Genomic DNA, 12754 nt, shown 5'->3' on the forward strand with positions numbered 1-12754 from the left:
TTTCCTTGATATGAAATCATCTGGTATTTATGTATTGGTCATTTGCAGTCGTGGTCCCGACCACATTTTCTCCTTGATTCAATTTCTCGGACAAGTTAAAGTGCTTGCCTTTTGCAGATCAATACGCTTGCCCAACCTCTATTTTGATCTTCCTCGATTATTAACCTTTGGTATCTCGAGAACTATGTTGCTTCCTGCGAGTCTTCATCTAGTATTGCTTCTCACCGATCTCGGATTCCCCCCCCAGGGTCTGAGTTATTAGTCACTCGAGAACACCGATAACTGAATCGAGTCCGCACTGCGATTCAACAACTCTTAGTAATCTTCATCGCTTACGAGTTTGTACTCGATCGTGTCATTCCCAGCTGATTGACTACATCATCATCGTCAGGTTGACTGCTTGACCATTTTACCTATGTCCTTCATCCTTGGGGCACAATCCCGACAGTGCTCTAAGCTTACATCGAACTTTCACCATCATATTGTTTGTCTTGAGAGATAACTCTAAATTTTGGGATGACATCTTATCTACGGTTATAATAGCCTTTTGCTTCACCATTCCCTTGGCTTGATGCCGTCGCCGAGCGATTGCATCTTCATGGAGCCTCTCGACAAAATTTGTCGTGATCATCATCAACATTTTAACTCCTTCCAGGATATCAATCAAATTCATGATGGGAAATACCATCCTTGCCCCTCGATGATCGTGTTATCATTGACCACATCCTTGTCTTCCCTCAACACAAACGTGTTCATGTTTTGGATTGAATCTTGAGTTCCTTGCTATCCAGCATTTGTTCTACTTCACCTTGAAGTATTACCATCTTTTATGTCAAGAAGGTTGTGAGAAGTGCTCCGCCTCTTAAAATCTCTTGGTATGGTGATACTTCTCACCATCACCATTCTTTCTTGGCCCCAATGTTGATTCTAACCGGAATACTAGCAAGTGAACGGTGCTGCTTGGATTCTGTACTCCTAGCAACCCTATTGCTTTGAAGTTAATGGCCGACAGCTCATCCTCAGGCTATTGGTTATTGATTCACCATTCTGACATTGGTCGTGCAACCCAACCCATATTTCGGGTGCACTTTTCAACCAATGTTTAATTGTGTATGTGTTCCTCAAGCATACCCCATTATATTATTTGATCTGACAGCTGTTATCTCCTTGTTCACATAATTGTGGAAATCCATTTTTGGAAATCTCGATGAATTGTCGCTGAGTTCATCAGCCACCTCCTCACCCTCTCCTTGGTTTAATGATGAGCTTTTGTTTCGGAACTCGCTTCCGTAGTAAATTTCCCGAGAATCTTGCAATGTCATCTCATCAATTTGTGTTGCACCTTTCTTCTCAGGCATCCCGAGTCTGAGTTATCCTGACACCAATCAGATCTGAATCTCGGTCAGATATGATGGTTGGAACATATTTTCAAGAGTTATAACATTGGTCCTTTGATGACCTGGTAACATGATGTCATGCCTAGCACCCCCCCCTGGGTGGAGGACCTATTATTGTAGTATCCTTTTTAGCAAGTTTAGCCATTCTTCCCTGAGGAAATTGTAAGACTTATTCTACAAGTTATTCCTGATGGATCCTTCGTGTTTCCAAAGTCTGATCTTCACCTGAAGACCATGTCAATGCTATCTCGAAGCATGTCAATGGTACTCCGATTTGCAACAGGAACATTTGAAGCACGATGCTAGATTTATTTATCATTTATCCTAACACCGTTGTATGGGTAATATCATGAGATTCTTCCCCCCCCCTTAACTAAATGGTTTTCTACTTTATATCCTGTCATGGATATCTTGCTCTGCTTGTCCTTGGGAAGGATATACCCTTGAATTATGTGTTTTAACACATTTTCCTTTCCATTGTTCTGTTTAATCTGATATTCATATTTTCCTTTCCATTGTTGTGTTTGTCATTCTTGTGATCTATATAATCTAAGCAGTAAAGATTCACTGCTTATGTAAACCCCTCGATGTATAATTGGTCAGTAAGACCCTGTTACGATTGTTGATGATATTCCGGTAACCACCGATGGACGAGAACTTTGCCTATTGGCCCGCCTCGTTCAACGAGCAGGAAAATGGTTCTCTTCGTCCCTCGCCCTTGGTATCGACGTTGTTGCCGACTTAATCGACAGGCTACCCTCTGACATGCCTTGCTTGCATGATCGCGCAAGACGTCTCCGCCCTTCCTATTTTTAACCCACATGGTGGGCCCATAACCCACAGTTCCACAGGATCGAAACCTGACTCTCCTGTACACCCCCTGTTCCCAAAGTTATTCCTCACGCGTGGCCTCGTGTGTAATTCACGAGCCACCTTCCGATGAGATCATCAATCTGGTATCAGACGCAATACTTATTCCCATTGCTCTGAACCCCTTTCACACTTCGCTTCAGGCAACGAACGATTGCCTATGCGCTTGAAACTTCTATTTTGCACCTTCTTGCTTTGCTCTCGATATTGTCTTGAATTTCAATTCGAGAGTTACTTTCCGCCACCTTCCTCGTTGTTGTCTACCAAATAATCTACCCTGCAGAGATCCATTCTTCGGTATACCCCCTTAATCTTTCGTTAGTACGATGAAATTTCCGAAGAAAGGATGATGACTTCATCATGATGACCTGAAGCAGAGAAAGGAAGACATCAATATAATGGGTCGACCTCTTCGAGAAGAGTAACCAAGACCAAGAAGGATCGTTAGAATTTCGTAACCTAGTCTTTCCCCTTACTCCCCTCTTAAATCTCGGGACGAGATTTCTTGTAGTGGAGGAGATTTGTGACGCCCGGATAGTTACACTACAGTAATTCCCTATTAACGATGCCACGTCACCACGATTACTGTTGTTAACCTCTAGATGCATCAAATCCCGTTCGAATTCAAATTCAAAATCAAGCAAATAATAAAAGTTTTCAATTGTCAAAAATTAAATGTTCTAAGGTTGACCAATAAATCCTAAGTAATTATGGTGGTGAAACCACATTTTTATAATATGATTAGATGCACTAAATAAACTAAAACAACGATAAAACAATTATCTAAAATGATTTTAAAATAATAAGCACATGCAAAACACTTTATTTAAGGTGCCAGAATATTTGGGGCTGTGACCTATTTAATAACACCAAATTAGTTGTCGCTTTTAAATTTTATAAAACTAAAATAAAAGAAAACTGAAAAGAAATAGAATAAAAAAAGAAGAAAAGGAAACAGAAAAAAAGGGAAAGAACCCCCCCCCCCACTGGGCCACAGCCCAGCTGGCCTCTGGGCCAACCAGGCCGGCCCAGCCGGTGCCTATAGCCCCCTGGGGCGACCGAAACCTAGCGACCCCCCTCCCCACTTTCCCCTCGTCTCCCTCACCCGCCGCCACCACACAACACACACACACAAGCACGCACGCACGCATCGTGCCGGGGAGAGGATCTCCCGCGCCCGATCCCCTCGCGTGCATCGGCGCCTTCGCCTCGCCGTCCTCCTCGTCGCCGCCTCTCCGGCTCGCCTTCCCCCTCGCCCCTCTTCCCCGACCCGATCTGGATCGGGAAGGGGCAACAAGCCCGACGCCCTTGGACATCGGCGCCGTCGCTGTGTGCCGCACCGCCACCGCCCGGAGACCTCGCCGCCTCGACCTCTCCCCCGTAGTCGACCCCGCCACCATCGCCGACCCGTCCTCGTCCTCCCCGAACGGCCTCCACGAGCTCGCGCCGCCGACTCGCCGGACTGCCTCCCCGTCGCCCTCGCGTCCCCGTCGTCCTCCCCACGCCCCACTGCCTAGACCCCACGGCCCCGTGGTGAGGCCCCGACATATCCTCCTCCCCCTGTCTCTGTACGCACGCGCACGCGCTCGCGACCACCGCCGCTGTTGGCATCGCCGTCGGCCACCGCGAGCCATCCTCTCCTCGTCCGGCCACTGCACGCCCGTGCCGTCCCGTGCCCGTGCACGCACCGTGGCCGCGCCCTGCTCCCTACGCACGGCGTGCCCGCTGCGAGGCCGAGCCCCGCGCTGCTCCGCTCAACGCCGGCGCCCCTGCAGCCCACCTCCAGTAGCCCCCACGGCCACCATCTGGTGCCCGTCGTCGCGATGCGCCTGCCGAGCCCACCCACAGCTCCAGCCGTCGCCGGAGATGGCCGGCCGACGAGCTCTGCCGCCCCTGTTTAGCGTCGGCGGTTAGCCGCCGTAAAATGCTGACGTGGCCACGTGGTTAAGCCACTAATGGCCCTAATTAATCTAACCCTAGCCCTATGACAAACGGGGCCCGTGCCCCAGAATGTTTTATAAAAAAAGGGAATTAAAATAAATAAATAAGTAAATAGATAGATAAAATTAAATATTAATTAATTAATTAACTAAATAATTAACTTAACTAATTCTGTTTAAAGTAACTAATTAAGATTAATTAACCTAATTAACTAATTAACTTAATTAACTGAAACAGTCAATGACATGCGGGACCCACATGTCAGCTTGACCCAGTCAACACCTCTGTTGACTGATGATGTCATGCTGACGTCATGCTGATGCAGTAATGCCATTTTCGGATTAAATTAATAATAATAATTTATAAGTTGATTAAATCTTTAAAAATGAATATAAAATAAACCGTAACTCGGATGAAAATACTTTGTACATGAAAGTTGCTCAGAACAACGAGACGAATCCAGATACGCAGCCTGTTCGTCCGCCACGCGTCCCTAGCATAGTGAACCTGCAACATTTCACCTCCGGTTCGTCTGTCCGAAAACGCGAAACACTGGGGATACTTTCCCGGATGTTTCCCCCTTCACCGGTATCGCCTATCCCTACGTTAGGACACCCCTAGCACAACGTATTGCCGCGTCTTGCTTTGTGTTACATTTGATTGCTCTGTTATTTATTGTGTTCCCCCTCCGTTACTCCTTTCCGGTAGACTCCGAGACCGATGCTGATGCCCCTGTGGTCGACTACGTCATCGACGACCCCTCCTTGTCTGAGCAACCAGGCAAGCCCCCCCTTTGATCACCAGATATCGCCTACTCTTCTCTATACTGCTTGCATTAGAGTAGTGTAGCATGTTACTGCTTTCCGTTAATCCTATTCTGATGCATAGCCTGTCATTGCTGCTACAGTCATTGATACCTTACCCGCAATCCTAAATGCTTAGTATAGGATGCTAGTGTTCCATCAGTGGCCCTACACTCTTGTCCGTCTGCCATGCTATACTACTGGGCTGTGATCACTTTGGGAGGTGATCACGGGCGTATACTATATACTTTACACAGTTACATTACCTGTGATACTGTTCGGAGATGGGGGCTGAAGGGGCAGGTGGCTCCATCCCGGTAGAGGTGGGCCTGGGTTCCCGACGGCCCCCGACTATTACTTTGTGGCGGAGCGGCAGGGCAGGTTGAGACCACCTAGGAGACAGGTGGGCCTGGCCCTGTTCGGCGTTCGCGGATACTTAACACGCTTAACGAGATCTTGGTATTTGATCTGAGTCGGCTACGAGCCTATACGCACTAACCATCTACGCGGGAGTAGTTATGGGTATCCCGGCGTCGTGGTATCAGCCGAAGCCTTCTTGACGTCAGCGACTGAGTGGCGCGCGCCGGGTTGGACTGCGTTAACGCAACTTCCTTTGTAATGGAGGTTGCTAGGTCTGCTCACCGGCCGCGTACGCAACGTGCAGGTGTGCAATGGGCGATGGGCCCAGACCCCTGCGCGCATAGGATTTAGACCGGCGTGCTGACCTCTCTGTTGTGCCTAGGTGGGGCTGCGACGTGTTGATCTTCCGAGGCCGGGCATGACCCAGGAAAGTGTGTCCGGCCAAATGGGATCAAGCGTGTTGGGTTATGTGGTGCACCCCTGCAGGGAAGTTAATCTATTCGAATAGCCGTGATCTTCGGTAACAGGACGACTTGGAGTTGTACCTTGACCTTATGACAACTAGAACCGGATACTTAATAAAACACACCCTTCCAAGTGCCAGATACAACCGGTGGTCGCTCTACCTCAGGGATATGAGGAGGGGATCGCCGGGTAGGATTATGCTATGCGATGCTATTTGGAGATGCTACTTGGAGATGCTACTTGGAGGACTTCAATCTACTCTCTTCTACTTGATGCAAGACGGTGGCTGCGAGAAGCGTAGTCTTCGACAGGATTAGTTATCCCCCTCTTATTCTGGCATTCTGCAGTTCAGTCCACTGATATGGCCTCCTTACACATATACCCATGCATATGTAGTGTAGTTCCTTGCTTGCGAGTACTTTGGATGAGTACTCACGGTTGCTTTCTCCCCCCTTTTTCCCCTTTCCTTTCTTTCTGGTTGTCGCAACCAGATGCTGGAGTCCAGGAGCCAGACGCCACCGTCGACGACGACCCCTACTACACTGGAGGTGCCTACTACTACGTGCTGCCCGCTGATGACGACCTGGAGTAGTTTAGGAGGATCCCAGGCAGGAGGCCTGCGCCTCTTTCGATCTGTATCCCAGTTTGTGCTAGCCTTCTTAAGGCAAACTTGTTTAACTTATGTCTGTACTCAGATATTGTTGCTTCCGCTGACTCGTCTATGATCGAGCACTTGTATTCGAGCCCTCGAGGCCCCTGGCTTGTATTATGATGCTTGTATGACTTATTTATGTTTTAGAGTTGTGTTGTGATATCTTCCCGTGAGTCCCTGATCTTGATCGTACACGTTTGCGTGCATGATTAGTGTACGATTGAATCGGGGGCGTCACAAAGAACACCGGATCTGCCTCCTGTCGGGCCACCAACCATGAACCAGTACCAACATATCCCACTGGTCAGCGCCGCCATGAAACACAATAACCGCCAGACACAGGAAAACATAAAGCCCACCGTTCCAAACGAACAAAGAGCAGATGAGGCCATGGGCTTAGCGGCGCCACTGGAGATAACTTCGTTATGGTGAGGAGAGACCGAAGCCAGCTTATTCGATGCAACACCAACCAACCCAAACTGGCGCAACTACATGAAGACAAGATCCTAAACCTATGGACCGACTGGAAGAGAAAGGAGAGGCCACTCCCCTCCACTAGCTGCCGGAGAAGTGGATGAAGAGGGGTGAAGATCATCACCTCGTCCATAGGAGGGTTGGAAAGTTAGGAAGTTGGTTGGCGCATGTTTGTCATTTCATATCTTGGGCTTATTATCATTGATTTAGTTCTGAATTTAAGGCTTGCATGCTTGGGATAGTCATTAACTTGATAAAAAAACACCGAGTTAGAGTCTGTTTTAATAATTGTGGATATTTGACTTCGGATTTGCTCTTAGAACTACTGATTTGTGTACAAAGTAGCTACAACTATTTCAAGATGGGATAGTGTATTCAGTGTTCAGATGAACATTTGCCTTTGTTTCACCTAATAACAAAAATTGGGGACTCTAACGAGAAGTTGAAATTGCATAGTCCTTCCATCTTGAGTTGCATAAAAACCACCACTTTAGCGTCATAGCTCTTGGAAAATCACCATTTTACAAAACGTGACACTTTGCACCGTGCCGAAATTTTGGCAGTGGGAAAAAATTGAACCGAAAAATGAGCGCATTTTGACATGGCAGATCACTCGCATGCCGACAGCCGGGGACGGCGTGCCGCTAGCGGCCGTTCGGTCGGCTGGCGGAAGCGCCTCGGACGGAACGAACCGTCACGCTCTCCTTCTCTCTCTCTCTCTCTCTCTCTCACTCACTCCGCACTCCCTCCCCCTCACTAAGGCGGCATGGCAGCGACGAAATCTACAGAAGGCGGGGTCGGTTCCATTGGCGACGAGGGGAACGCATTGGAAGGGCGGATGGGGCCGGATGGCGGCGTGGTAGGGGGCAGCCACGTCGAGGATGAGGAGGAGGAGGAGGATTGCTGCGGCAGCAGCTTGTTCCGCTCATCGTTGGCAACATGGTCGTTGGTTGATGTCGCCCGCAGGGTGGTGGAGGACCTATGCACTGCAAAATCGTCACCTACGTGAGCTTTCTGAACCTATCCTTGTAACTAGGGTTTCATATTTGCAATGCAAGCTGGTGGAGATACTGAATCTTTCTGAAACAGTTGAATGTTGGTGCCATATGTTGAATGTAGTTTAGGACTGAATCTTTCTGAACTAACTGAATGTTGCTGCACATTTTAGACTGAATGTATCTTAGTACTGAATCTGAACTAACTGAATGTAGCTTAGTATTGAATTTTTTGTTTCTGAACTAACTGAATTTTTTGCTTCTGAATTAACTTTTTTTTTGTTTATGGACTAACTGAATGTTGTTCCATTTTAATGTAATTAGGGTTGAAGCTGACATTTGGAAAGTGGGGTTTCAATTCTATGGTATGGATAACTTGGACAGAATAATGGTCAGTTCTAAAATCACATACAACACACTTTTGGCTATTATGGATTTGGAGGGCTTTGGGAGTACAAATTATATTTATTATGTGAAGCAAGAGGGAACTAACATAGCTGGTTTAGAGTTGCTTGATAGCAATGCAATGGTTCAGTAAATGCTCAAAGAGTTTGAGCACAACAGATATGTTAAATTCATTGTACTTAGAGGAGATGCCCGACCCAACTCCACTTGATGTGAACAGATCTTCACAAATATGTGAGGGGAAGATTCCCATCAATAACATAGGTACGCCTGTTGTATATGCATTTGACACAAAGGGGGTTGTCAAGACACAACAGAGCATTAACCTCTAGAGAAAGGGCAAGTTAGGGTTGCATTCTAATTATTCAGAGGAAGATGATGATAAAAGTGAAGATGATGAAGAGCCCGTTCCTTCTCCTCCAAAGAAGAGGCCAAAGAGAGTTGGGCCTTCTAGCAGAGCTCATCATGAAGAAGAAATTGTTCCTTTTCATGACTAGGTCCCTTCGGACGATGATGATGATGAAGTGAGCAATGTTAATGACAGTGATTATGATGGAGCTGTCAAAAGGAATTTAGTTCTATGTGGCAAGAGGAAAAGAAGGCAAAAGAAGAAAGATGATAGGATTTGGTATAGTGAGGAAGCAGAAAATCCTCATGAGCAGATATGTGAGCACTTATGTTTTGAAGATGTGTACCAATTCAGAAGAGCTCTAAGACAATTCCATGTTGTTCAGTTGAGGAACTATAGATATTGGAGGAGCTGCAAAGACACGATAATTGTTCATTGCAAAGTTGATGGATGCCCCTTCATGACGATAGCTTCTAAAATCACGAATGAAAAGATTTACCATTAAGAAATTGAGACTGCCACACACATGCCCTGCAGATAGTGAGAACACAAAAGTGACAGCGGATTGGTTTGCTAAGGAATGTGAGCGTCCAATTAGAACATATCTCAGGACAAAGGTTGACACAATATTAGAAAATGCAAAGGAGAAGTATGGGGTGGAAATACCCAAGAGCAAGGCCTGTAGGGCTAAGAGGAAGGCTTTGAAAGTTGTTGAAAGAGATGGTAAAGCACAGAACACTAGATTCAGAGACTATTTGTAGGCGGTTTTAGATACAAATCCTGGCAGTAGGTGTATTGTGACAACAAGAGCAGAACAACCAAGCCCAAACCCTAGGTTCCATACGATGTTTATGTGTCTCAACGCCAAGGTCCCTCCTATCCACCCCCGACCCCCTCCGGACAAAAGTCCAAAATCTGTCTTGGATTGGGCCGTGGTGCCACCCTGCGCGTCGTACCCTCCATGGAGGCGCCATCTTGGGAGGCTTGGGTGTGCGGGGGAGAGTTGTTGTGGGTGATGGGATCCGCGTGTTAGCTCCAGCAGCGGCAACGGTGTGGAGGTTGGCAGGAGGAGCATCGTTCTATCTACCGCATCGACAACGGCAGTTTTAGTGGCATGGTGTAGTTGAGTCTCGGTGATAGATGCATCTGAATGGACGAGCACAGGGTGGTGGCACCGTTGGGTGCCGTGGTGGCGTCGATGGATGATCGGACGGGCAAGGATGATGCGGATCTATTTGTTGAAGATGGGTCGGTGGTCTGGTGTCAGCTTCTAAAACGTGTGCATGCGATGTACGCTTTAGATTTGCTGCTCCGGCTGTAGGTTCAGATACATTATAGAGATGGATCGAAGACGACAACGGTTGTAGATATGGGGAATGAGAGCACTCTCCATTATCGAAGTGGTAGGTGTGAGTGGTGGTTTCGGGTGGCTTGATGTATGTTCGTGTCAAATCTTTGTTGAATAATGAATAAAGATGGTTATATGCATCGATTGATGCAGAGGCTGGGAGTTTTAATCTCTCTTTCTTTATAAATAAAAATCACATGTGATGTAATTCATATAGTGGTTCTCCGTTAGGCGATTAATGAAAATAGCACTCGTACTTCAGTTTGATGACAGCAAGTACTGCCTTAATTGATGGATCAATTAGGCCTTGTATAATGGAAGGTTCTTAGGGAAGGTGTTTAAAAAAATAAACCAGGCTTTCCTTAAACACCGATGCTTATTTGTATAGGGTAGACACTTAACTAAGCATCTCTCCTATAAAAACAGGCGCCGGTCCTTCAGAAAAACTCGGTTTATTTTTCTAAACACCTCCCATTGTAAAAGGCCTTACGGCTGCTTCTTGCATTTTCTTACTCTCTTTTGATGGTTAATATGTCAACGTAAAGATCAAATAAAACACGCGCGCGCACGGAGAGACCGAGAGAGAGAGGGCGTACGTAAGTCGTACGTACATGGATTGTGCATGCGGCTGGTCCCACTTATTGATGTCCGAAATGAAGGGTAATAACAAGTGGCAGTAAGGTAATGCAAGTACGCACTGTGTCAGTCAATTAACATCCTTAACTATATACGTCCACGTACGTACGTGCATATGCATGCACGTTTCTAGCTAGCTATACCTTGGCAAGCTGGTGTAAATTGTGCTGTCGGTCGCGTACGTGGGTAGGGTATAAAAGAGAGGCCAGGTTGTAGCTATACGTGCGTACGTAGATTATGCATCCAGAATAGATGCATGTTTCCGTAGCGAGCGACCTCCAAGTAGCTCATGTTTCCTTTCTTATTTTGTCTATGCTACTCTTGTTGTGCACCGTAGTGCTTAATTGCAGCATGCATATATGTGTATTTATTTGGAATTGAAACATTTTTGAGTTCATCTTTGAGCTTACTGATGTTTGTCCCATTTATGATGTGGAACGAGAGGATATTTTCCATGCTATGTGTAGATGCCCCCTCGTGAAGAACCCGTGGCGTGCAATGGTGAAGAATTGGCCTATCCCTGGTGTGGATTTTGTCCACAACAATGGCCCCGAATGGTTATTCTCGCTGCTTGAGCCACTCGCAGATACGCCACGGCTGGTGGTGTTGATGACCATATGGCGTATTTGGCACACCCGTAACGAGATAACTCATCAGAAGAATCCGCCTCCCTACAGAGGCCTCCTGTAGATTTATTCATGGGTATATTAATTCCCTGCTATGTATCCGGCAACATCCTAGAGGTGATATTGTTAAAGGCAAAACGGTGATGCATTTGGAAAGGTCGGCTGCTACACAAATTAAACGCAGTGGTGAGGAGAAGCGATGGATGCCACCAGCAGTTGGCTTGGCCAAGCTGAACACAGACGGGAGCTACATCCCGGCTGCAGGAGCTGCTGGCGGAGGTATGGTGCTGCGCGGCGCTACCGGAGAGATTATTTATACTGCTTGCAGGCAATTACGTACATGCGCTAATGGTTTAGAGGCGAAACTAGCTGTGTGCAGGGAAGGGCTGGCTCTCGCCCTCCACCGTACTGAGTTGCCGATTGTCATTGAGATGGATAGTTTGGAGGCGGTGTCAATGCTTAACTCGCCGTTCGTGCATCGCTCGAACCATCGTGTACTGGTGCAAGAGATTCTTGGGTTAATTGCAGATGACCCTCGGAAGATTTCTATTAGCCATATTAGTCGCTCTCAAAACATTGTTAGTCATGCTTGTAGAGGAATAAGATGCAACTCTCAATGTATTGATTGGGTGCATATGCACATGTATATATAGTACATAGGATAGTCATATCCTCAACTATACACAAGGAGGAAGAATTGGAGTACAAGAATACACGTGGTAAATACATATACTCAACACCCACCCACCCACCCCCCCCCCCCCCCCCCCCCCCCCCGCAGTCGAAGCGACACCATTCCTGACGCAAAGACTGGACCGTAACTCCTCAAAAGACGTCGTGGGCAAGCCTTTGGTCATGATATCGGCAAATTGTTGGGAGGTGGGAACGTGTAAAACACGAACATGGCCAAGAGCCACTTGATCCCGAACAAAATGGATATCAAGCTCAATGTGCTTGGTGCGACGATGATGAACCGGGTTGGCGGAGAGGTAGAGGGCGGAGACGTTGTTGCAGTAGACCATCGTGGCCTTATCAACAGGACACGAGAGCTCGTGAAGAAGCTGACGAAGTCAGGAACACTCAGCGACGACGTTGGCCACAACGCGATACTCAGCCTCGGCGCTAGACCGAGAGACCATGGGTTGCCGCTTGGACGACCACGACACCAGGGACGGTCCAAGGAAGATGCAGTAACCCGAAGTGGATCGGCGGGTGTCCGGGCAGCCAGCCTAGTCAACATTGGAGTAGGCGACAAGATCAGTGGCGGCGGAGGCGCGCAAAGTGAGACCAAGATCCATAGCACCACGGATGTAGCGGAGAATCCGCTTGACAGCAGTCTAGTGAACATCTCGAGGAGCATGCATATGGAGGCAAACCTGCTGAACCGCATACTGAAGCTCCGGTCAAGTGAGAGTGAGGTACTGAAGAGCACC

This window comes from Triticum aestivum, chromosome 2A (assembly GCF_018294505.1).
Source record: "Triticum aestivum cultivar Chinese Spring chromosome 2A, IWGSC CS RefSeq v2.1, whole genome shotgun sequence".
In the NCBI taxonomy this organism is placed as follows: domain Eukaryota; kingdom Viridiplantae; phylum Streptophyta; class Magnoliopsida; order Poales; family Poaceae; genus Triticum; species Triticum aestivum.